At 45.6% G+C, this 27,707-nt stretch overlaps 1 protein-coding gene across 3 annotated transcripts in view; it reads left to right on the plus strand.

The window, feature by feature from the left end:
* ITGA9 (integrin subunit alpha 9) overlaps window positions 1-27,707 on the plus strand; it is a 5,160,704-nt gene that overhangs the window by 5,080,199 nt on the left and 52,798 nt on the right. The gene's annotated exons all lie outside the window — the stretch shown is intronic.

The raw sequence follows: 27,707 nt of genomic DNA on the forward strand, positions 1-27,707 counted from the left end.
AAGCTTATGGATGCATGTCGCCTTCAACTCTGTCCCTTCTTCCTTCAGTGGAGTCAGTTTTACAGGTACTAGGTTCTATAGCAGCAATGATTACACTTCTCCCATGTGCTCATTTGCATATGCAAGTACTACATTGGACTCTAGCGGTGCAATGGTCTATGTCGGATCTTCCACTGACACATCCAATACACTTAAGCAAAGTCTGCAGACTGTCCCTCCTCTGGTGGATGCATTCTTTGGAAATACTAGAGGGACGACCTTTTGTCACAGCCCCTTCCCAAGCCACAGTGACCATGGATGCCTCCCAGCTAGGGTGGGGGGGCATTGCTCTGAAAGGACAGTTCAAGGCATGTGGTCTCCGATCGAGACCAGTTTGCATATCAGTGTTCTAGAGATGAGGGCAGTCCTTTTAGTGTTGCAGGCTATTCATGTCTTTCTCCCTCTAGGAACTATTACAATTCAGTCAGACAACTTGTCGGTGCTCTGGTACATCAACAAACAGCGAGGGACCAGATCCTACCCCCTCTGTCGCGAGTCCATGAGCATTTGGGAATGGGTGATCTCCACCAGTCATTTCCTGGTAGCAATGCACATTCCAGGATGGTCCAACATACTGGCGGACGAACTCAGCTGGACTATTCTGATGCCTTATGAGTGGTCTCTGAATCCTTCAGTAGCAGAGCAGATCTTTCTAGTGTGTGGTCGGCCTTGCTGCGACCTCTTCGCATCTCCTTCCAATGTGAAGTGCAGCAAGTTCTTTGCTCTGAACTCCCCCGCTGGGGGAATCCGCCAGAGATGCTCTAGTCTGTGCTTGGGCTCCCAGTCTTCTTTATGCTTACCCTTCTTTACCTGTTATCCCAAAGTTCCTCCAGAAGGCATGTTGACTGGGAAGCAATGTGATCCTCATTGCCCCATTTTGGCCTCACCAGGTGTGGTTTCCCCTTCCTCTGGTCTCATCTTCTAACTCCACCTTGGATCTTGGATTCCCATCTGGATCTCATCTCTCACCCCTCAAGGGTCCCTCATCCAAACCTGGACAGTCTGAAGCTCATGGCTTGGCTGCTCCAGTTACCTTAATTGCTAGGACACCTTGTCTTGTTTGTCTTCCTTGGTCAAGACTATTCTGGTGGCAGCCCATAAATCGTCCACTAGGAAGATTTACCATAGCAAATGGAAGTGCTTTTCCATCCGGGCTTCTCAAAGGGATTTAGACCCTTTCACGTCTCCAATTCCAGCTATCAAATGTACATTCTCTTACATCCACTGGTCAAAGATCCTACCCCCCCTGTGGGACCTCACTATGGTATTGCAAGCTCTGGTTGCCCTCCCCTTTGAACTGGTGGCAACAGAAGATCTTAAATTTCTATTTTGGAAGACAGCCTTCCTAGTGGCTATCACCTCGGCTAGGAGGGTCTCAGAACTTCAGGTGTTGTCTGTCAAGGTTCCATACATGTTTTTTCATAAGGACAGGGTTTCTCTTCATACCAGTCCCTCCTTTCTTCCAAAAGTGGCTTCCGAGACCAATATCAATCAGACGATCAATTTACCTGTTTTCTTTCCAAATTTCAAAAATAAGGGTGAATACAAGTTGCATCTGTTAGATGTTCATAGACACCTATGTTTCTATTTACACAGAACCAAACCCTTTTGCAAATATGACCAGTTGTTTGTGTCGTTCTCTAAACTGTTTTTGGATAAACCCATCTCTAAGGTGACCATTGCTAGATGGATTTCTGTCTGCATCCTTCAGGTTTACAAGGCTTGCTTCCTCCGGGTCAGGTTAGAGCTCATTCTACCAGGTCCATGGCTACTTCTGCGGCCTTTTGGTATAGGGTATCCTTGGATGACATTTGTTCTGCAGCTACTTGGTCCTCATCTCATACCTTTATTTCTCACTATAAATTGGATTTGATATTTAGAGGGAGAACATCCCTTGGTTCTGTGGTGCTCCAGAATATCCTTCCATGAGGGCCACCCAGGTGTATAAGTAGCTGGGGACTCTGTCCCACAGGTTGAAGACCAAATGAAGTAAACTACTTCAGGTAAAGAAGTTATGTACTCACCATAACGTTCCATCTGAGTAGTTGTACTTCATTTGTCTTCAACCGTTCCCCCTGGCCTTACCATCGTGCCATGTAGCAGAGCTCGCTTTAGCGGCTGTGGTCTATGTTTCATGAGGTTGGAAAAGTTGGGTGCAGTAAGGGAGATTGGGTTGTGTTTTTTGGTTTAGAGGGCAGCAAACTCGATCTGAGGGAAGGAAGGTGGTGGAGGTGTATTATGGGTAGGGGGAGGACCTTGGAGCTTGGAGCAGATGCTTGTGAAGTTGCTGGCTCAGATCTGATCCGGATCCATATTCCCACAGGTTGAAGACAAATGAAGTACAACTACTCAGATAGAATGTTATGTTGAGTACATAACTTCTTTTTATGTGTATGTCCAACTGCTGGTACAGAAGTGTGTGTGAAAAGGGTTTGTACAGGACTGAGCTTAAAGATGTATCCACAGTGTACCCCACTGGAAAAGAACAGAAATGTATATAAACTATTGTACCTTGTAAATGTAGATGTTTCAACACTGGAAACTAAAACATAGAGGGTTAACTTGCAAAACTTCAAGAAAATAATTGAAATTAAATTGTTTTATAACTGCGCCATAAATGTTTCAATGCAGCAAGAAGACAGGATGTCTAAACTAGGGAGCCCTCTGCATTGTGTTGTAAGTGTTATATTGTTTTATGTCTTCCAGTAGCTGCAAAGATTTAAGAATGGTCCTTGTTTGTGTTTTCACAGGGAGATGCTAAATGTTGGTAGTTTCTAGCAATTGTGGTTTAGCTTGGGGACTAAGGTCAGATGACACAAAGTGATGTCATACTGCCAGCTACCCTAGCAGTAATATTTGATATTAATTTAAGAAGTCTCAGAGAGAGAGAGAGACTGGGCATTTTGTATTTTGTCTTTTGACCTGGCAGCATCTGCTGGAAGCATCCACTCATCACATCTGTCTTGCTTTGCTGTAAGTAAGCTAACTAGGGTACAGTAAATTATTTTGGATACAGTTAGGAATATAATAAAGATTAGTTTAGATGTTTTCTGTATTTATTTGAGACTGTCGTGCAATGTTTTAAATATTTCCTGTGATTTTGAACTCTGAAGTTACTATGATTATTTACTGAGTATTTTCTTGTTCTTTTATTTATTATTAAATATATTTAAACCTATCTTATGGCTGATATTTGTGAGACATATTTAAGCTCTGAGGGTACTTGCATATTTATTTGGTACCACTGTGCAGGCCACTCTTAATAGCCTTGCTCTTGGTCAGACTACCATTTGGATTAATAGTAACATTACACAGTAGGATTGGACACACTTTGTTAAGGGCCTTAAAGTAACTGATAAGGAGTTCTCGTGGCAGTGATAACTAGTGTGTGTGTGTGTGTGTGTGTGTGTGTGTGTGTGTGTGTGTGTGTGTGTGTGTGTGTGTGTAAAACAGATCACTAAGAGTGTGTGAGAGGGACATGAAGCACTGGTTGGTGAGAGAGAGGACTTGGCTTGGAACCCTGGCTAAGGACTCTACTCTATAGCTGTGCCAGTGGAGATTCTCATTGGGGACCTGGAGAAAGATGGAGAAACCAACCCCAGACTGACTGTGGTCTCTGTGTTCTTAAAGGAAATTGCACTTTACTGTGTGTGTACTTGTCATCTTGCCAGTGTGTATGTCCCCAACTTTTGCCTGTGGTGAGGATAGAGGCTCCTTGAGTGCAGGCCAGTGCTGGGGCATTACATATTCATTGGTGGGCAGGGGAGGGATATCCACATCATGTATCAATTGGCTTGTAGTGGTGGGATATCCACATATTAGGATTCAGTGGTGTGGATATTGAATTCCTGTAGCCACAGAGTGAACATTCAGTGTGTCATATCACAATTGTTTTATTTTTTGTAGTTAGCTTAGTTAGTCAGGGAGAGCAGGCAATGATGTCAGCAGAGGAGTATGACAAGCTGAAAAGGAGCCAGTTGGCTGAGATGTGCCAGGCTAAAGGACTGGTGCATGCCAACCTGACTAAAGCAGAAATAATTGCAGCCTTGGGCAGAGCTGCATCACAGACCAGCATCCAGGAGGACAATCAGACTGGCCTTGGAGATGTACAACTCTCAAAAAATGGACAGTTCAACCTTTCCACAGAGGACTTAAAAATCTGTCTGGAGTTAGAGACTTGAACTGGAGGCCAAACAGTTAGAACTAGAATTAGCAGAGAACCTCCTGACCATCTACTGCTGTCCCACTCCTTAGCTTAACAGTGGAACACTCTCCCCACACACCTATGCAACCTACCTAACCATACAAATATCAAATCTCAGCTACTCTCTCATCTTTCTTCCAAATGGGAATGCCCTTGCCACGCTCCAACTTAAACCCCCCCATTCCACCTTGCACTGACTCATCCATCTACCTCTGCTATTATTTCATCCCACCCAAAACAATCCCTGCCCTACCAAAAATTAATTTTCTCTATAATTTCTATTGTACTATACTCTCCAGTCTCAGTTATACTATTACCCTCTCCATGCATAATATTTTCCTAACCTACTGTCTAGTAGCTATATATTTTGAAATGTTAAACCTACAATTGAGTTTATAAGAAACATATTCACTTTATGTAAATGTTGAAATTTCTGTATTGGATTATGTCTTTTCATTTTGTAACACTGTGACAAGCCAATTGCAAATATCATGGAGTTTATCTGTAAATGTTTTATTAGCTGTATGAACTATGTCCTTTTGTAACATGTGAAATGTAACTTGCAATTATTGTGGAGCTTTTCTCCCCAGGCCTCCACTGAAAATGGGCTTTTCTTGGCCCAGTGGACTTCCCCGGTTATCAAACTTAAATAAAAAATAAAAATAACGTCTGGAAGTTGAGGAGAATGAGAGGCAGAGGGAACATGAGAAGGAGATGCTGACTCTTTGTCAGGGTCATGGAGGTAATGGAGAGGGAGTAACCAAATCCCAGAAGCCACAAAGGTTAGTAACTTTCTTCCACAAGTTACAGAGGAGGATAATTGTAATAGTTTTAATGATATGTTTGAAAGGATATGTAAATAGTATAATATTGACCAAGGGCTCTGGGTACGATTCCTGACCCGCTTACTCAATGGTAAAGCTGTAACTTCTATTTCTAAATTGTCTGATACTGATTTCTTAAATTGTAATATTGTTAAAAATTCTCTTTTAGAGTGTTTTAAGTTAACACTTGAAGCTTACAGGAAAACGTTTTGTGACCATAGACGCAAGGCAGATGTGTGAATATATTGCTGAACTAAGCACTTAATTTTATAGGTGGGTAAGTGGATGTCAGCTCATCACTATTGCAGGGCTGGCAGACCTTTTGGTGAGGGAACAAGTCCTTAGCACTTTGCCTGAGGACATGAGAGTCTGGTTAGTTGATAGAGAATGTAACACAGCAGATGAGTTTGGGGAAAAAGGGAGACCTATACCTATGAAACAGGGCATCACTGCACAGGAAAAGGATACCCAGTTCTGCTCATGGGTCTAAGAGAACCCATGGTGGGCAGCATAAACTACCCAACAGAGTCCACCAGTAGCAGGGGAAGCCACTAATCCAGGTACATGTCCAGGACCAAGGGCTAAATGTTTTAAATGCAACCAGCGGGGCCATGTAGCATATAGATGTCCATGGAGGCAAGATGGGGAACAGAAGATGGGAGAGCCAGTAAGTGGGAATGCCAGAATGCCAGCAGTGAGTCATCTGGAGACAAAGGTACCAAACTACCACAAGAGGTTATATCCTATCTTAGTAAATGGGAAAGAGGCCATTGCTAAGAGAGACACAGCCACTGACCTAACCATTGTGAAGCCTGCAGTGGTTAAAGAGGAGCATACTTGCTTGGGCAATCTACTCCAGTTAGAACTTTAGGGGGTCCCCTTTCCAAATACCTTTGGCTGGGGTTCACCTTGACTGGGTGGAAAAGGAACCAAGCAAGTAGGTGTGTTTGAGGATATCCCTGCAGATGTCCTGATAGGGAATGGTTTTGGTATTGTAGTACCTTCTGTGCATACAGTTACATGCAGTCAGGCTTGGAGACAAGCATGTGGGTCAGGTAGCCTAGGGGAGACCAGACAGACTGCACACTTGCAGCCAGGATTGGTGAGGTGGTTACTTTAGGGAGGGAGCTACCCTGTAGCAGTGAGACTGAAGGGGAGTCACAGCTGCTTGTGGGTACTGGTTTTCACGTGGACAGAGTGACTACAAGGACAGAGGTGAGTAGTAGTACCCAAGCTGACAGTGAGGCACTGCTGTCAGAGAATACCAGACTTCCTGTGGAAGGGGAGCTGGGAAGGGTTACAAAGAGAGAGAGAGAGTTGAGACAGGCTCGGCTCTTAAACCCTACATTACCAGGCCTGAGGGAGGTAGCCAGTGAGGCACCTGATTGTCAAGGAAAAGGGGAATCTGTATAATGGGACAAAAGGTTACTGTATAGAGAGTGGACCCCTGAGGGAGGGATAGAGTGTGAGAGAATTCATCAGTTGGTAGTGCCCAGAGCCTACCATCTGGCACTTCTAGCCATAGCCCATGATATTCCCCTTGCAGGTCATGTGAGCATAGCACGTACAAAGAGATGTATTATGCAGAACTTTTATTGGCATGGGATTTCCAGAGATTTAATAGGCTACTGCAGAACCTGTGAGCAGTGCCAAAAGCTAGGCAAGGCAGGAGATGAGGTGAAAGCTCCTTTGATGCCTTTGCCTGTGATTGAGGAGCCATTTCAGAGGGTATCTATGGATATGGTGGAGCCTCTGAGTACCCCAAGTTCCTCAGGGAAAATGTATATCCTAGTGGTAGTAGATTATGCTACCAGATACCTTGAGGCAGTGGCTCTGTCCTCCATTGAGGCAGTAAAGGTGGCAAATGCTTTGTTAGAGATTTTCATCAGGGTAGGTTTCCCAAAAGTAATACTGACAGTCAGAGGTGCCAATTTCATGTCAGGCCTGCTGGCTTGTTTGTGGAAGTACTGTGGGGTGAAGGACCTAAAGACTACCCCCTACCATCCTCAGACTAATGGTCTGGTTGAGAGGTTAAACTCTACAATAAAAACCATGCTATGGGAATTTGCAGAGCAGTTTAAGAGGGACTGTGACAAATATTTGCCCCATCTATTGTTTGCTTACAGAGAGGTATCCCAGGAATCCACAGGTTTTTCACCCTTTAAGTTTCTGTATGGGCATAAGGTGAAGGTCCTCTAGACTTGATTTGTGATGAGTGGGAGGGTGAACGTGAATCTCACCAGGAGTCTGTTGTGGCATATGTCCTAAACCTCAGGACAAGGTTCAGGGAACTCATTAGCTTGTCCCAGGAGAACCTGGCAGAAGCCCAACAGTAGAAAAAGGTCTGGTATGACATGAATGCTAGAGCTAGAGAATATGCTGTAGAGTAGCTAGTTATGATTCTCATTCCTGTCAGACACATCAAGCTGCAGGCAGCTTTTGAGGGACCATTCAAAGTGGTAAGGAAGGTCAGTGATGTTAACTACATGGTAGAACTGCTAGGCAGGGGCACAAACTGATGATGAAACCTTATCATGATAGAGAGGCCCTTGTGCTAAGTATTTGCAGTGGATGGTAGGAGGAGTCTGATCTCCTCAGCAGAAGGGGTAGCAGTGTCCCAGCAGCTATCCGCAACCCAGGTTTGAGAAATATGAGCAGTGTTACAGGAGTTTGGGGACATGTTTACTGGGTAACCAGGATGCAGCCACCTGGTGCAGCACCATGTGGATACAGGATCCCAAAGGCCTGTTAAGCAAGCCCCTTATCTGGTGTCTGAGAGAGTCAAACAGACTCTGAGGGAGGAGATACAGGAAATGTTGGAACTAGGGGTAATCCAGCAGTCCCTGGAACCAAAGAAGGATGGTGGCACCAGGTTCTGTGTGGACTACAGGAAATTAATTAGCCACACAGAGTCAGATGCTTACCCCATGCCTAGGACAGATGAAGCCTTAGAGCAGCTGTGTGAGACTAAGTATCTTGCCACTATTGATCTTACCAAGGGTTACTGGCAGATGGCTTTGACTCCCAGCGCTAGAGAGAGGTCAGCCTTTGTGACTCCTTTCATCTTGTATGAGGTCACAAAGATGCCCTTTGGATTGAAATATGCCCCAGCAACTTTCCAGAGGCTGGTAGATCATATATTATCAGGAGTAGGAGATTTTGCCCTTGCTTACCTGGATGATATTGCCATCTACGGCCATTCCTGGGAAGAGCACCTTCAGCATGTCAGGGAGGTGCTGAGCAGACTACAAAGGGCAGGGTTGACCATTAAGCCCAGTAAGTGTCAGATGGGTATGGCAGAGGTCTCCTACCTGAGACACAGAGTGGGAAGTGGTAATATCAGGTCAGAACCTGCCAAAGTGGAAGGCATTCAGGCATGGCCTGCCCCTGTTACCAAAAAGCAGGTGAGAGGATTCTTAGGGACAGCAGGGTACTACAGAAAGTTTGTCTCCAATTATAGTACCATAGGTGCTCCCCTCACAGACCTGATGAGAAAAAACAGGCCAGATAAGGTAGTGTGGACTCCAGCATTTGAGCAGGCATTCCAGAAGCTTAAAGGAGCTTGGAGAGGACCCCTTCCTGCTTTAGCCACTCCAGATTATAGCAAATAATTTGTTGTACAGGTGGATGCTTCAAACCATGGGGTGGGGGCTGTACTCAGCCAGGTTTCCTCAGAGGGAGAAGAGCACCCAGAGGTATGTCTCAGCCATAGGCACCAACCCAAGGAGGAATGATATGCAGCTGTAGAAAAGGAATATCTAGCCATAGTGTGGTCACTGCAGAAACTTCATCCTTATCTGTATGGAAGGAAATTCACTGTAGTTACGGACCACAATCTTTTAACATGGCTATATTGAGCCATCCAGCAAAATGCCAAGTTACTAAAGTGGAGCCTAGGGTTGCAGGCATATGATATACAGTGCAGCACTGCAGTGGGGTTAGTAATGCCAACACAGATGGGCTCTCAAGACAGGATATGGGGTAGTGTATTCCCAGATAGGCTCACCCTCTCAAGCAATGTATTTCAAGGGTCACTTGAAAAATTTGTTTGAGTTTTTTTGGGGGGGAGGGATGCCACAAAAGGAAATATTGTCAGCCTAGCTATCTGGAATTTTGTAAATAATTCTATGTCATATGTGAACATTAATATGATTTATATAGAAATGTGACAGAGGGAGATACTGCCAACACAGCTGTTTGGAATTTTGTAAATGGTTATGCATCATTTGTGAATATCAACATGATTCATAGATTAGAACTTTGTGTTATGTGTATATCAAACTGCTGGTACAGAAGTGTCTGTAAAAAGGGTTTGTACAGTACTGAGCTTAAAGATGTATCCACAGTGTACCCTTCTGGAAAGGAACATAAATGTATATAAACTATTGTATCTGTGTAAATGTATATTTTTTAACAGTGGAAACTAGAATATAGTGGGTTAACTTGCAGAACTTCAAGAAAGTAGTTGAAATTAAATTGTTCTATAACTGCGCCATAAAAGTTAGTTTCAATGCAGCAAGGAGACCAGGATGTACTAGGCAGCCTTCTGAATTGTGTTATGTTTTATTGTTTTATGTCTTTCAGCAGCTGCAGAGTTCAGAAGGGTCCTTGTTTGTGTTTTCACAGGGAGATGCTAAATGCTGGTAGTTTCTAACAATGGGGGTTTAGCTTAGGAACTAAGGTCAAATGACACAAAGTGATAACATGCTGCCAGCTACCCAGCAGTAATATTTGATATTATAGATTCATATGTGTGTACTAAGCTAATGGCCCTGGAGCCTTTACAAGCCTAACCCTGGCATTGTGCTGCCCGATGTTAGTTCTCAGTGCCTCTATCAAGTAGAGCCACTGGAGTGATCCCCAGGGTGAACTTTCTATTACCCATCCACTCATCAAGATTTCTCTTGAAGAGGGACAGCGAGGTGCTTTTGAAGAGGGGCAGCAATTTAAGAAGTCTCTGAGAGAGAGAGACTGGGCATTTTGTATTTTGTCTTTTGACCTGGCAGCATCTGCTGGAAACATTGACTTATCTGTCTGTCTTGTCTTAACTGTCTTGTCTTGCTGTAAGTAAGTTAACTAGGGTACAGTAAATTCTTTTAGATATAGTTAGGAATATAGTAAAGGTTAGTTTAGATATTTTCTGTATTTATTTGAGACTGTCCTGCAATGTTGTTTTAAATATTCCTGTGATTTTGAACTCTGAAGTTACTTTGATTTACTATTTTCTTGTTCTTTTATTATTTATTATTAAATATATTTAAACCTATCTTTGTGGCTGATACTTGTGAGACATATTTAAGCTCTGACAGTACTTGCATATTTGTTTGGTACCATTATGCAGGCCACTCCAATAGCCTTGCTGTTGGTCAGACTACCATTTGGATTGAAAGTAACATTACACAGTAGGATTGGACACCCTTTGTTACTGGCCTTAAAGTAGCTGATAAGGGGATCTGGTGGCAGTGATAACTACCTTGAAGTCTGGGCAATAGGGGGCATAGCTAGTAAACCTGTGCCAGCCTTTCTCAGGTGTGCGTGTAAAACAAATCTCCAAGAGTGTGTGTGTATGTCAGCACTTGGGCAGGGACATGAAGCACTGGTTGAAGAGAGAGAGAGTTTTGGAGGACTTCGCTTGGAACCCTGGCTAAGGATTCTACTGTGTAGCTGTGCCAGTGGGGAGTCTTATTCGGGATCTAGAGAAAGAGGGAGAAACAAGCCCCAAACTAACTGTGGTCTGTGTGTGATCTTAAGGGAAACTGCACTTTACTGTGTGTGTACTTGCCATCCTCCCAGTGTGTACATTCCACACTGTTGCTTGGGCCAGTGCTGTGACATCACACATGGTTTCAGCCATAAATAAAGAACTAGACTCAGTAAGAGATGTTCACCATATTGATCACTGCTGCACTAGCTTTAGCTGTATGGGACATAACAGCAAGCCTTCCTCCAAAGCGTCAGGGTACCGTTCATGAACCAAAACTGTCAGGCATGTCAAGCTGAGCTGACTGAAATATAAGTTTGGATGCCAAGGCCTTCAGAGCTCTACTGCTGCCGAAGAGTACACTCCTCTGAGGCTTTTGAGGATTGATGGTTGGCTTTTGCTGTTCTTTGGCTGGGTAAAAAAGTTTGTATTTATCTTAATTTGTGGACAGGCAAAGTATTGTAAAATGATTTTTAATGTGTTTGCCTGTGAAAAAGTGACGTTTAGAGACGTTTTGTTTTTACCGGCATTTGCTGCTTGTTTTCCACAGGAAAGAGGCACCATTTCCAGCTTGACAATGGAACAATCTGTCGGTTCTGCAGTTGGTCATTCTTCCAGCCACAAAAAGAAAAGGTGAAGCAAACAGTCTTTGCCATCACAGCAGGCTAGCAATTTGACTTAGTTGAGGGTAGGTGACTTTACTGTGTCCATTAGCTGTACCGCAGATGACTCTTCTTTTACCCCATATCCCTCTGGTGTAGCACCTAGTGCCACTATGTGGTTATCCATGTACGCTGCAGCTTTTGGATTCCCCTCAATAGGCAAGGGAGATCCACTCTTATTGGTCCTGGTAGAGGGAACAGGGAGGGCTTCCCTGTTTTGTTAGAATGTTTAGCCCATGTCTGGGTAAGCTGCTGCTATTAATAACACTGCTAGTCCCATTTTTCCTGTCAGAAAGAGACAGAAAACTACTCCTTATATTTTCTTAGATAGGAGTAGTTTAGTGAGTCTGACGTGGGGATTAACTCATGCTATTGATCCTTCTTGTAAAGTAGTTTTGGGTAAAAGAAAGAGGAATACCTCCTTTCCTGAAGAGATTAAAGATTCAGTATCTGGACAGTAAGATGAACGGACAGATGCAGGGTTGTCTCCTCAGATTTTTGATTTAGACACAGAGGAAACTCAGTTTTTGACAGTGTGTGTGTGTGTGTGTGTGTGGGGGGGGGTTCCCTTCCTTTGGAGCTATTTCTAATTCAGTGGGAGAACACTGATGTTTTTCAGTCCCTATGAAAATACTGTCATGTTACAGAAAGAATTTCCAGAACCTGCACTCATTCCTCCAGTTCTGTCAGCTTTGGAGGATGTATGTTACTGCCTGAATTTTTTCTGGCAGTCAGACAGCTTCCCCTAAAAAGATAGGATGTATAAAGTTCATAAGTCCTAAAAAATATTATGCACTTTTCCCAAACCTGATCCAGCAGGTGTAGCTTTAGTTAATACTTCTGCTATTAAACACTTAGTTAATTCCAATGCTATTATTTCTGAAAAAGGTGGAAAGATTATTGATAACTATGGAGGAAAAGTATATACTTCTGCAACTTTGATTTTCAGAATTTTGAATTGTCAGGCTCATATGTTAAGGTTTGTCACAACTAATTGTGAAAGTATGAGGAATGTTGTGTCTGCAGCTTCTTCTTGTGAGGAAAAATCTGCTTTAAATGTGTAATCTTGTACTGTTCAAGTCATTGTATACTAGTGTGTGTGTCTCGGGGGGAGGGGGGTGATGACCCTGTTGACAGTTCTTCTGGTACTGTTTTGAGGAGGTTCTAATGGCTGCGTTCAGAGAAGTTTACAGCCCTCCTTTTCCAACTTTCTCAAGGGATTCTCTAACTTTCTATCCAGTTTTGTTAAGAAACAAAGTGCAATAAACAGACATTTATGAAAAAAATTAGCAAGGGGGTTCCAAGAATTCTGGGGATTCCCAAAACAAGGACAATCCAATATGTCAAAATATATATCAAAATCACTAAATCATTACATCTGAGTGACGTCTCCAGGTGCATCTGCAATTAACACCTACTGACACCTATAGGCGTCAAATATTGTTGTTCATATTTGCATCAATAATTCCAAATCCATGCTATGTACAAGGTTTTAAAAGATTTCATCTTAAAGCTTACACAGTAGCAAACTCAACTACATCAATATTTGACCTCTGTCTAGTGCAGGTACATAGACATTATCTGTTGTTTTTATGATATTAATTTATATAGATATAATTTTCACATTTTTCTAAATATCTCAACAACCAAGTAACACAGGCAGACCTCCTTAACCTCATATGAAAGCTCTCAGCTAGATTAATAAAATGATGCTGTGACATTATGTGTGTAACTTGAGTGGCTGCGGAGATATTGTAAGTTGTTTACTAAATATTGCAGATGTAATAGTTAATCCCCGGGATTCATGAAGCTTGCGCCAGGCGCATGCGTAGCATAGGCGTTATAACGCCAAATATAGCCGTCGAGCGATTCAGGTACAATCCAATTCCATGTGCACTACTGGCGTACACCAGAACTGCGCAGTCCCCGGCGTAGGTATGCTAATCACCCCATGTGCAGTGTCACACCATGCAAATGAAGGCATATAGCGATTCATGAAGTGGTGCAGGCGTAGCGTAAGCCCACGGAAATGTAAACCAAAAAACACGGTTTACATTTTCCCAAACAGAACATTGGAGCTATGGAAGAGGGCCAGACCCAGGTATCACAACGTTAACATATGCCAATGGCGAAATACACAGCCAATGGCATAAGAAAAGATGCACAACACGTAAATAACAACATTTAATGTCATGTCCACAGTAACGCACAGCACAACCGCAGGGCATGTGTGCGGAAGCTGTAACATAAAGAAGTAGAAATCAGGTTTACAGCATAATACACAATGGTAGGCATGGAACACCACAACCAAGGTGCAAGGGTTGCTAAGGGCTTGCGATAGTGTTTGGCACGGTAACTATGAATTAGTAGTCAATGCCATGCAAATGAGGCAGATAATACTGAATTGCAAATGTCCCGCCGGATGAAGGTTGTACCATACGGTGCAGCAGTATAACACTGAGGAGTGGCTCAGAGGAGATACATGACATCAGCAGAGGGGTGTGCCACCGTAGCAGTAAGCACATTGGAGCATTGCAAATCTGGCCTGTCCGTTGCTAAGCAAAGCTGCAGGACAGGGGTGGGGAGGAATCGTTTAGCTGAGAGCACACATGGTGCCCAAAAGCGCATGTGTACGAGGATGAAAACGTGACCGAAACCCAGTAATCGGACGCACGCGCCACAAACAATAGCAGAAACAGGAAGGTCAGGGGAAGAAAAGAAAGAAATGCGGAAGTAGGGTAATTGGAGTACTAATCAGCAATCAACACCAATCAACCCACGAAGGCCAATCGATGGCAGCTGACAAGTCTGCTTGCAGAAACCTGCAAAACAGGATAGGGGAGGCATTTGAATGCAAAGAAAGGAGGGGAGGTATTGGATTGCAAAGATAGGAGACCTGACACAGCAGAGCAAAGCAAACTGACAGCAGACCGGCAGTAGCACACATAACACAAGATATGCCAGGTCCAGGAAAGTACAAATGAAAGTAGGCTACAGGATGCATGCCAGAAAATGGTAGGTGCAACGTGCAGAAATGTAAAGAGAAGGTCAAGAGGTAATTCACGGCAGGCAAATGTATTTCAACACCAAAGGCACCACATTAATAGTTCCGGCAGTAAAACACATAAGATAACCTGTAGCTACGATCGTACATACACACCCTATGATATCATCGGTGTTCACAGCACAATAGTATAAAGTGTGAAAGCACCCAACACACACCTGTGTAGTCCCAAACACCGCACCATAGGTGTAAACACATGGGGAACTTTTAAAATGTACATGTTGGGAGCTGCCATAGCTGTGATTCATCAGCATGTGTTAGAGACTGACGGTGTTGCAGAGGATGATGCCGACAACCACCGCAGGCCTCGGAGGAGAAGGAGAGTGTTCAGACCAAGGGTAACCTACCAAGGGCTACATGACCTGGAGATAGTAGAGCGTTACAGGGTGGACAGGGACATCTTACAGCAAATAGTGGAGCTGTGCCGGCCACGCCTGAGAACCAGAAACAATAGAGGGGAACCCATCCCAGTGGACACGAAGGTATGTGTAAGCCTGTGAATACTGGCCACAGGTACCTTTCAAAGGCCAACTGGAGATATAATGGGTATCTCACAGGCATCAGCATCCAGGGTACTACACCAGTTCCTGGATTCCATGTTACCACATGCCAATGAGCAGATATACTTCCCCAGAACTCAGGAGGAGTTGGCCAGCAATATGCACCACTTCCACTGTGTGGCACAATACCCGGAGGTACTGGGTGCGATAGACTGCACGCACATACAAATCAAGTCACCACCCGGTGAGCAGGGTAGGCGCTACATAAACCGCAAGGGATTCCACTCCATCAACTGCCAGGTCGTGTGCAATGCCCAGGGCATTATCATGGATGTGTGTGCTGGCAGCCCTGGAAGCTACCATGACTCCCATATCTGGCATGCCTCACAGCTGTATCAGGTATTTGTCAGGGGGGACATCCCACATGGCCATCTCGTGGGGGATGCTGGCTATGCACTGGAGCCGTGGATGATGACTCCCATCAGAAATGCACACACACCCATGCAAGAATGCCATAATGAGGCACACGCACAAACCAGAATCATCATAGAGCGTGTGTTCGGGATGCTGAAATCATGGTTCCGGTGCTTGGATACATCTGGTGGAGCCTTGCAGTACTCTCCAGGTACATGTGCCCACATCGTCATAGTATGTGCCATGCTACATAATATGATCCTGCGGAAGCAGCTGCAGCAGGGACAAAATGGTGAAGGCCCTCATAGCCCACCGCAATTGCCAAGGCCATTACAGGCACAGAGGGATTCAGACCATGAACACACTGAGCCAGCCCCAGTAGGCAGACAGAGACGTGCCCAATATGCCTATGCCTTGGCAAAGAGGGAACGTATAGTACATACTCTGACAGTGTAGGCCCCTATGGACTGACACCTCTCCACCTGCACACACAGTAAAATGGATGGCACACAAACATGACCACCTGTAAATTGTAATGTATAGGTGGCTCAATGTGTGACTCCTACATAGGCAGCCCTCAAACATTGTAAACACAACAGCCAGTGGAACATGGAATACCAACACCTGAACAGTACATGAGTCTTACAGCATTTGGTGGTGCTGTGTGCCTGTCACGTTCCCCGCCAGATATATAATATATATGTACACATATGCATATATATAATACAGATAGAAAGGGCAATAGAGGGATATATGGTGATATAGATGGATTCAGCGACATCTGCAAATATAATAGATAGTTCAACAACATTCATAACATCTTGGAGGTACAAATAAATAGGATACCGCCAACCATGGAATGTGTAACATACCGACATGCGTAACCACGAGGCTGAAAGACTGATAGAACACAGTACCGTAACAGTACATCCGCAAGTAATAGTATGATGATATGTAGGGACAGTTAGTCACCGCTGCCGGTGTTGCGGTCCACGTAGGTACTGTGTTCAACTGTGTATGTGAGTGCCGTAGTCTGTGTAAGTGTGCATTGAGGGTGCCATGTGCGTCTCTGTGTGACTGTAATGTGTGTGTGTGTCCGCAACATGTGTTTGTTAGTGCCAAGTCAGAGGCAGATCAGTACGGTAGGTGTGGGTATAGCTAGCCGTAGGCATACAGTTACTACCTGTCCCACAGTAGGAGGGACAGCCCCACCCTGGGCAGGTGTGTCCTGACATAAAACAGTACAAAGGGCAAATTTCCGAGATGGTAGGACATAAATATGTCCCATATATAATGTAACAGTCGTATGTTATAGTTATGCCTGTATGTAAGAAACGTAAATGTTACATGCAATATAATAAGTAGCCAGAGTCACACAACAATAGGTATGTAGTGAGGATAAAAGTATGTGCTAACCTGTGTACTGACCGTGGCTACGTGTTGGCCTGTAAATACCACTTTGTGTCCCGCAAGTGTCATTTACACATATCCCTTGATATATCGCTGCAATTACAGAGGTATACAAGTAGCAAGCTCACCTGCAGGCGATATAGAAACCAATTAACAATGACCCAACGTATAATCCCGTAACATAAGTCTACTAACTGTTAGCTCTCTAATTAGGGATGGAGCCCACACACATATATACGGATTATGTAGAAATACAAGGCCCACAAACCTGTATATGTTACGTACACCCACCGACATCCCCCACACTAGAAACTAAAGCAGTACAGACTGTAATAGCAGCACAAACATCCAGTCAGTCAATTACATCTGCAGAACCCTCAACATACCATGTGAGAGACACAATTAAAGGTGTCATGCAAAATTGCAGGCGTTGTATAATGGAACAAACAGCCATGTTACAGGTTTTGTTTGCAATACTCCGTTATCAGACGTTGGGATGACAGGTACACCCACATGTTGAACCAAATACACTACCTGTCACACACAATCCACGGGGGACATGAATCCAAACGATACTTGTCTCCATGCATAGCAGTTGCAGTTACACATAACAAAACACAATACAGACCGTCTCCCCGAAGGTAGGGCAAATAGGCAACGCCCAAGTGGAGAATCCAATTATACCTCACTGTCGCTGCGTAATTGGCGAATGGAGTAGCTGCACAGCTGATATGCAAGTAATTAGTCACTCAGGAGCACCAATTGGCGGGATGAATCCACATGTTTCAGGTATCGACGTATATAAGGATGACTTGCCAGACATTCAAACCGTATGCTCTTACCGAATACCAGTTGAAACACTGTGAGAGAGATAGAAACGAAACGCTGTAATGACAACAAGGTATGTAGAACGCCCGATATGTAAGGTTATGTATAGCATGATCTGTATTAATTAGTTTTACTGTATGTATAGCCTGGTCTGCATTAATTGAACGTGTCCGCAATGCATAAAGTGGGGAAAGGTATTTATGTAGTGATGTCTTGCTGAGCATACTAACGCTTGTAGAAACTGTGCGTCCAGCAGTGGGACACAAGGTACACAGCACAGACACCACAAGGAATGCTACATGAGGGTGTGAAACAGAACAATTCCATACAACCCGCCGTCAGTTGTAGGGTATGTCCAACAAGGACGTGCCATAGCAGGGGATAGTATATGTTGATATACTGTCACAGCACGCATGTGTATGGGCATATAACATTAATGACATATGTAAGGTGGTCCCGCTGTGCAAGTATGCTTTGCATTGTGGGATACTATGTGAAATATGTGTAATGTATAGCTTTATAGGTAGATATGACAGATATTCTACACAGCATAACAGGCATGTCATGCATACCACAGGTATCGTCTATTGGTATGTACAATAACAGGATACATATGGCCTGTAGGTATGGGACATAGTAATAGCATGATAGCTAATCTAAATGGAAGGGCTACCAAGTAACCATGCACAAAGGACATGTAATAGCTTCACAGGTGCATAGTGGGGTACTATGCAGTCTGGCAAGTCCATGTGTAAGCACAACTACAGTGTTCACACTAGTGGCACCTCTCTAGGGTAGTGTCCTGTGAACAGCAGAGCCAGGTGTTGCCTGCACCTCTGCACAGTACAGCCACTGCAGTGATCCCAGGCCTACATGTGTCTCCCAACCACCAAGGGAGGTATCACATGAACAGTGCTACTGAGTGTCCCTGCGTGATATACATAGGACTTATGTTCCAAAGCATGGTGAGTGTCCGGTTTGGGAATGTAACCCATAAGCACATCCCACTCATTGTGGCGTGTGTGCACATATCCATGAGCATGCTGCTCACAGTGGCCTCTGCTTATGTCGCATATGAGGAGTATATCCATCAATAATGTTGTGGACATGGGCCCTGTCTGATCAGCAGAGGTCACCCCTGAGTATGTAGTATGCAAATGTGTACAGATGTGGTGCCCGTAGTGCAGCTGCATATTTAAACTGTCAGAGCTCAGTAAACGTCATGGCGTGTTAATGTTGTGGCATGTAAAGCTGTAGCTGTTGTGTAAGGCACACCCTAAATGGGGTGGTGTACCCTTGAATGTGTGTAGATGTCTTGAGTTCAGAGGTACAATGGGTGCCTATGTACCAGCTACACACCCAGTACAGATAGGTGTGGCCACGTAGAAGGATATCCATGCCACAGTGGCAATACGGTAACCACAGGAGTGGGTGCGACATATGTGTGTACTGCAAACATGTACAATGTGATATGTATGTAGGGGACTACCATCCATGTGATAGTCAGTGGGTGAATGGTGTAATGCAAAGGTGATGTGCCTGCACCTTGTGTCATGCAGCTTGATGCCATGATAGTCATATTATGTATCTGTCACAGCAACACCCATATGGTTGGAGTCAGTATAAGCTGGTGGAGCAATCATGGCGCTTGGTATGTAGGGGTTTGAAAGCTAGGCAGGGAAAGTCCCCTGTGCTAGCCTGTTCCACAGGGAAGCATATACTGAACATGAGGGGCCCTATGACTGAGGACCGTGGTATGCCAAATTACCTGACATGTAGTAGGTACTATGGTATGCTGGCCTCACTGTGTGTCCTGTCCATGAGCCACATAGCATAACATCCTGAGACACAGGGTACGATGTGCAGGTGGATGTGTATGTTGTCAATACCAGAATGGGGAATGGTGCTGAATGGCAATGAAAGGACAATGTAGGATGTGTGAACTCCCGTACCATCAGCAACTGCCCTGGTAACTGTATGAAAGGAGTCCACCATGTGTAGGGGCCATGCTCTGGCCCTAACAAGCCCAACCCAGGTGGCAGCAAAGGACGGGAGCCCAACAATGTCTCTGTGAATGACGTCCTTGATGATGTGCCCCATAGCCATGCAGAACAGTCCAGCCAGGTGTGTAGGACTATAGTCCCACTCGTGCAATGCGGTGCCACCTGTGTGTAGTGTGATAAATGCTGCTGTGTGCCATTCAGGGGCTACAATGTCTGAAACAAGGCTATTACTGAATATGGTGGCCTAGTGGGGAGACATGTAATTCAGAGGTTGGTGGACATCACAGCCTGGGACGTTGGAAGGTGACATGGGGCCAGTGTCCCAGGACATATAGAGTGTAGGTCAGTACTGTGTAGGTGTGACCACAGGGACACCACAATGTTCATGTATGGATTGCGGCCCTGTAGTGAGTGAGAGGGTGTAATGTCAGCATTGAATCCATCCTCCAGCATGTTGCCAACAACACCTGGGTCTGCAATGTTCCTGAGTGACTGTTGTATGTGACAGCAGATGTGGGTGTTGCCATCGAATACTGACATACCACCATAATGCCTGGTGATACACCCCGGAATGTGTGGCAGTCATGTTTACGTAGCTAGTCTTGGAGTATGTGATGTGGGACCCTGTGGTCCCACCACGGCTGACCAGTGAGCCACCCCACACATGGGAATGTACACCACTGTGCAACAGCCTGCACCTGTTGTTGTACATCATATGTCCATGGAACATGACCACCATAGTGGCGTCTGTTATCTGGTGTATACCATCATGGCTCTGTGTGGAATAGCATGATCCGTGCAGTTGTGTACATGCTAATGAAGTGCACTGGGGTATGTGTCAGCATTTGTATGTGCATTGTCCATCTGCACGGGTGTCATGATGTTAACAACCGCTGTCAGCAGACGTCTGTAGTAGGTGTTGTAGTACTCATGTGCTGTGTATGCTGTGATGGGTGTGTTGCCGGGATGTGGCTAACAAGGTCAATTAGCATATGTTTGGAATCCACCAATGAGGGGATAACTCCAGGTGTGTAACACCAGTCACATGGTGGTAGTGTTCATGCCAAGGGTAATGTAGGTCTTGGAGGTGGTGTGTATGGGTTGATCCAGCAGAGCGGAGGGTATGACTCATGGATGTGTCGGTACATGAGTGGCTATCCCAGTGAAGTGTGGGGTAGTGTCAGTCACACATCAGTAGTAGCTGTCTGAGGCCCATTGTCCACTATACCAACATAGAAGGTATGTTACCCGTGGGGTATGATGTTGACTCTGTCGCTTGTTACAATGTGTATAGCAGTCCCGGACACAGTTAGTTGCACGTGGAGCACCTCTGATGCATTGTGCTAAGTAACTTGCCAGGATGTGTGCAAAACATAATGGGATATGGGAACCCCTCAGCTGTGGGTGTGCCGGTCCAGGTATGTGCCTGAAAGGTATGGTCTGTCTATAACCTGTCATTGCAGGTGTGCTCTGCAGAGCCTAGAGGCAGGTCCCAGTCACTGCAGAGATGTTTGAGTGGTGCATTATAAGGTGTGCTTTGCCTGCGTGCGTCACAGAGGAAGATGCAAGCATTGTGTCACATGACCCCATGTCTTGCCTGCCAGTTACCGCCCTGCCGGTGACAGTTATTGGAAACTGTGCAAGACAGGCAGTATAGAAGCAGCAAGAGCCTTACATGTGAGCTGTACTCCCAGGGCTGACAGGTGCAAGTCATCTGTGCCACAGCATTGTGTTTAACCAGGACAGTCATAGCGGACAGATACCAGATGCCTGTGGAATGTCAATAGGAGCATAGGCAACTGTTGAAGTGACACAGTCTGTCATTGTACAGTGGTATCATGTCCAGACGAATGCAAAATGCTCCCCAGGGCTTGGCCCACACCCTCATGGCTATAAGACTGGTGAGCTATTGCATGTCCCTGCACACATAGTCTGTGAAGTGGCATCACAGGGCAGTCACACTAACATGGAGAATGACAGTCACCTGGTGAGGTGTGGCATGGGTGCATAGGTTATGTTGCAGAAGCAGTTAACCGACAGCAAGATGTAAGCGACTAACGCCTTGTGTAGCCTGCTGTGTGGAACTGCACTGTGACTACCTACAGTGTCAGCTATGACTGGTGTGTTGTGAATGTTATAACTCACTATTGGCTGTATGTGATGGGCACACATGAGTCTGTGGGCTATAAGCTGGTGATGTTGTATTCCATGATGGGGGCTACCTCTGGTGCCTACAGTGAGTATGGAGACGTACTGCACAAGTTGTCCTCGTAGGTGTGGCCATTGGTGTAGATCATGTGAGACTATGTGATGGGTGGGGTGTGTTGCGAATGTTACACATCCCCAAATGACTGTCAGGTGCAGTCAGGGTTGGTGACAGCATTACCCCCAGCCATAGCTGTCAACATCCTGTCCCCAAACTGAGGAACATTAGCCCTTATACTGTGTGACAAATGGGCAAAATGTGGAACACTTACAACTGGCTTACTAACAGCTTCAACTAGGAAGGGCATATGATGGCTAAAATAGGCTGGTCTTACGTATAAAAAAGATATTCCAATGAATTAATATGATTCCCATCTATTTAGCTATGGCTAGCAGGTAAACAATTTACAACAATGAATGTGTGACAGACCCTTCCAGTGTGGAACCTTGAGGAACATGCACCTTTTAGAACCCCAAATGATGTACGTTCCTCATAATGAGGTACACCTGAGAGCTATGCCCCCAGCACGGCTGCAGAAGTGTATCCCCCACAGGCTGTAATGCCGTATGTTGGGAGGTGAGCATTGAATGTGTACATGAGACAATTGCTCTATTGCCACATGTACGACATATCCCTCATATAGACAGGCATTAGCACTGGTACATGACAGTTGGACATGCCTGTATATACAACCATGTCCCACAGGATATGTGTGTTACGTGTGTACAACAGCTGTCGTACTTAAGCAAGCTGGGAAGTGTAGGACAGCCAGTGTACCTGTGGGACATGGTGTAGAATGGGTGCTATAGTAATCAGTAGCTCATGACATGCTCACAAGTTCTGAACAAGTGCCTAGCATGACCATACAATACAGATAGGGTGTTGGATAATATCAACCCACAAGTGGTGATGACAGTCATTTAGGGTGGCACCGCACTATAACCCTGCTGAGTATGGTGTGCATGTCCATGAACCATTAGCACTGTAGATGTTAGCAGTACAGATGTACAAGACAGCATGGATATTTGATTACAAATACCTGTGCATGTCACAGGAGTGTTCCACCAGTGGCCTGTTGACAGACTCACAACTACAAAAGGTGCAAGAGTGACATGTGAACAGCACACCAGTGCCAGCTACAGTAGAACAGGGTTAATGTGTTGTACCCCACCCTCATTGTAGGCCATACCACACAGACAAATGTTAGGCATCTGTGTATGTAAGGCTGCGAATGGCCATGACCTATCAGTATAGCTGTGTCAGTGTTGTGAACAACATACAGAATGGGCTGTGTGGGTGAGGTGTGTGACATATGTGCACAGTCTGATGGATGATACCAGCAGTGTCACCACTAGGTGAACATCCCTGTACCCATAAACTACTACCTAGGCTGTGGTCAACATTGTGGACACTGTATAAGGGATGGTGCTGTGCAGTGCACCCCCCGACATGGTGACGTCTCCAGGCCCCTTAGGTAGTCATATGAGGTACCCATGTCATGTCAGGGTACCATCCATGAGCACGGAGATCACTGGACAGGCATATACAGCACTGTGGTGACCAATATTGGATCACATACCACCTGTAAGGGGTAATGGCTATGCATGGATGTGCGATACCAGCCTTCACAATCCTCACCTCCATTATGCAGCATGCTGTCTACCTTGCATAAGGACATTTGCTATACCATGATGATGGACATGCTACATGTCCATATCCTGATCTATAAGACATATGTCATGGACAGCCACCGTCCTAATACTAGGATCGCCACAGGCTGGACAGATCCCTGTGCCATATATGTGACATACTCCCACCATACCATGCAACCCTGTCCATCAAAGCTGCACATGTCATCCCAGTCATACATGGTGTGATGGCCGCATGGTAGATGTACTATCAACTGACTGGATCAGTAATGTGGCACTGATGCACCTTGCGGTGGCACAATGGCTGCCTGTTACAGCTTGGAAACCATGCCTGCACATGCTATGGTTGATAACCATCCCTGCAAATGTCGTCTGACTAGCCATTGTCCCATGTCTATCACATGTGCAATACAGGCGATCCGTGGCAGGATGTTGAACAGTTGTACAGTGCTGTGTAGATGTATATGGCAAAACACATGCATGTACAGGTGTCCATGCGTATGTGTGCATTGTCACTGCTCAAGTCCATTACGGCTGTGTCTGTGTTGTATGTGACATATACACAGCATCCAGGTCAGTAGTACCGTGGACACATCCAGGCATGTGCAGATAGGTAAGAACACAAGTGCAGGCAAATAGACATGCCCACAGCAAGACAGCATTTACATGGAGTATGAACACTGTAATGAGGTGACACACATATATGGTGATGATATCCAATGCATAATGGGTGTGACATGTGTGACACAACCACGTCAGTCATGTCAGTGTCATGATGCTTTGCAAAGATAACTGTGCAGATGTAGTATATGTCATAGAAATGTATGTGCAGCAGTATCTCTGTACATCTCTGAAACTGTGACCTGTCACCATCATTATGTCTTACAGATAATGCCCCGTACACGCCTCCCAGCATACACCCGCCAGGAGGATGATGTCCTCATCCCACAGCTCCATGACAACTATGACTTGTTGTTCAGCCATGTGCCACAGCATGCCCAGCAGCAGGATGACCTGTGGCAGGATCTACGCAGGAGGGTGAACGATGTGGGTGGCCATAACCGCACCTACCAGCAGGTGCGCAGACACTGCACGGACCTGGTAAGACATGCAAAACAGCGTGCCACTGCAATCACCAGGGAACAAGGTGGAACAGGTGGTGGGCCACCAACCCAGCCCCCACTCACACACACCGAGGAGCTACTGGCCAGTCTGGGGACACCCAGGGAACAGCATCCAGAAACACTAGCTGCCATCGTGGAGGTGGGTGTCTCCCAACCAATGAGCCTGGAGTTGCCTGGTAAGTCAGTACTGCACATATGGCTATTATATCCCATGTAGTTGCATGTGTCACTGTACATTATGTAAAGTAACATATGCAAGGTGTGTGGACACACATGCTGCATACTACAGTATGCTACGTTGTGTATGCACACATGTGCATACTATATGCTATTACACAGGTGAATGTGTTCACATGCACAGTGCAACCTGTGGCTGTCATACAGTCATGGATAATGTTCATACTGGTGTGTCACCCATATACAGGTACCTCTGGCGTGCCGCACAGACATGAGTCTGTTGCAGGTGAGACTGTCATCAGTATCAGGCATGTTACAGTTTAGATCTATTTGCCATGTGGCCAGTTAACACTTGCACACCTGATGTTTGTTCCAGTCATGATATGCAGGTTGCACCACCCTTCATTCACACACGCCACCCATGTGCAATATATACAAACGTAATGATACACTGACTTGAAACCACAGTACTTGTCATTGCGACATGTGTGGTCAGCTGTGCATACAACGGTGGAGGTGTTCTACAATGGAGGCATACGTAGTATGCATTGGAACAACATGTGTGGTATGCACACAGTACCACACAGTGAGCTGTGATATGGGCAGCCCACAGGTGTCACCATTGTGTCATATGCCCCTGCATTGGGTGCACACATTGTGATGTGCCACCTGACATGTCCCAGACATGTAGTGTTCTGTCTGCAATATTGTCACACTATCGCATGACCTATACCACACATACCAAACATACAACCCATTGTCTGCATAGCCCTGTGGATTATGACATATCTGACATCTATGGGTGTATGTCATATGGGACAACACAGACATGTGGAAAAGATGCCCATCACACACAATTGGCCAACACATGTGCACACATGGCCATGGGGGATGGCCAGAGACATGTAGCCACACAGTACTTGGGATGTGTATACACCCTGTTGCACATTGTCCACACATGGTCCAATTATAGTCTTAGTTGACTGATTATACAGTTGATGTGGTACACTGGGCAACCTAAAAGCCTGTGCACAGCTACTGGAGGTGTCACTGAAGTCTACCATATACGATCTGTTGAACATCACGACTGTGTTGCAGTTATGGCTATGCAATGTGTACATATTATGCATTCTACAGCAACATAGATGCCTCATGTTGCCATGCAATGGCACAGTGTCTGTACTTCACACTGTATAGCAATGTAGACGCCTCACACTACCCTCCCATGCTCATGCACATTTGCTAAACATGCATTCTATCTGTAGGGCATACACACAACACTGCAATGTGAAGCCCATTATGATGCTGTACATATGTCAGGGCACCATTGTGTCAAACATGTATGCATGTTAATGCACATGTCAGCAGATTACATGTCAAGGTCACGTCAGCCATGTGTACTGTTATCCTGTTCTGGGACACATGGTGTATCACGGGGATGCATGCATACTACCATGATTATGTGAACTGCATGGCTACTGATATGACACCTGCTTGCTGTAGTGTGCACCCCAGGGAGGTATGCTTACTAACACTATTAATGTATGAGCTGCATGCCCTCTGCTGCATCGCAGGCATGCTTCATGCCATCTGACAAATCACATGCATGGTGTATCTGTGTGTGTCTGTGTTTGTGTGTGTGTGTCTGTGTTTGTGTGTGTGTCTGTGTGTGTCTGTGTCTATTGTACTTTACAGTATTTCTTTGCATTCACAGGTGATGTAGGTGCGTTACCCTCCTGTGGTCCATCTGATGTTAGTGTCCCCACAGATACTAGCAGTGATGAACATATGGTACATGAGGTACAGGCAGGGTTGTCAGGGGCTGAATCTGTGCCAATGGTTACCATCCCAGCTATGTCCCCCTCTTCCCCGCACACAGTTCTGCTGCCAACACATACCGCATCACCAGTGGCCATAGAGGAAGGACAGTCAGCGTCTGTTAGCGTGGAACAGGAATGTGTGGTGGCTACAGAAGGTGTGTCTACACACCATGGTGTCAGTGTAATAACTGTAGATGTGCCACACAGGCATGTGGCCGGTGCTGTTCGTAGGAGGACCTCTGGCAGACATGCACCTGCAGGACAGAGCGCAGCAGCTGGTATCACCAGATGCATGTTCCAGACTGTAATGGCAGCACAGGCACGTGCTGAACAGCAGAACAGAGAAGGGCAGAGGCTGCAGAGGGCTGCTATCCATATCCTAAATGACAACATCCAGGCATTGGAAAATGCTCAACAGCAGATTGCTAATGTTCTGGATAGGCAATTAGGTGAAATGGTCGGAATCCTTGACCGAGGCATGTCAATCCGCGAGCGGGAGCTGTCTGTGCTGGAACACCTGGTAGGAGTGAGGCGTAGGCCACATGGACGTAGGCCAGCAACACCACCTAGTGTAGGTCGATGTGAGCGTGCCACCTCAAATGCCTGCTCCCATAGTGCCGGTAGCAGTAGCAGTGCAGCTGGTGCTGTGCTGTCAACACCAGGACACAGCAGGCCATGTGGACGTGGCCCTGGACGGTCTCAGTGGGAACACGGTTCCAGCGGACATGTGTTGTCAGACAGTAGCCACTCTGTACCTCCATCTGGTAGTGCCTATGCAACCCCAGGCAGGCACAGGTCACGTGGCCGTGGACGGACACAGTGAGATGTACAACCTGCTCTGTACAATCTGGGGCTGTTAATTATACCCCGTGTAGGCCTCACAAGTGGCAGAACTGTGTACACACATACACGCACACAGCAAACACAACTGTAGGGCTCCACAACATCCACATGCATTCTGCACAGACATGTCCAGTCAACTCACCGGCCCTTACACACACACATGATGTTATCCATTGGTGCAGCCTATGCCCCTGGCAAACATATCACCCTGTGCATATGATGAAGCCTGTGCCGCATCC

The sequence above is a fragment of the Protopterus annectens genome, chromosome 3.part0 (genome assembly GCF_019279795.1).
Source record: "Protopterus annectens isolate FY-2018-M chromosome 3.part0, PAN1.0, whole genome shotgun sequence".
Classification (NCBI taxonomy): Eukaryota; Metazoa; Chordata; order Ceratodontiformes; family Protopteridae; genus Protopterus; species Protopterus annectens.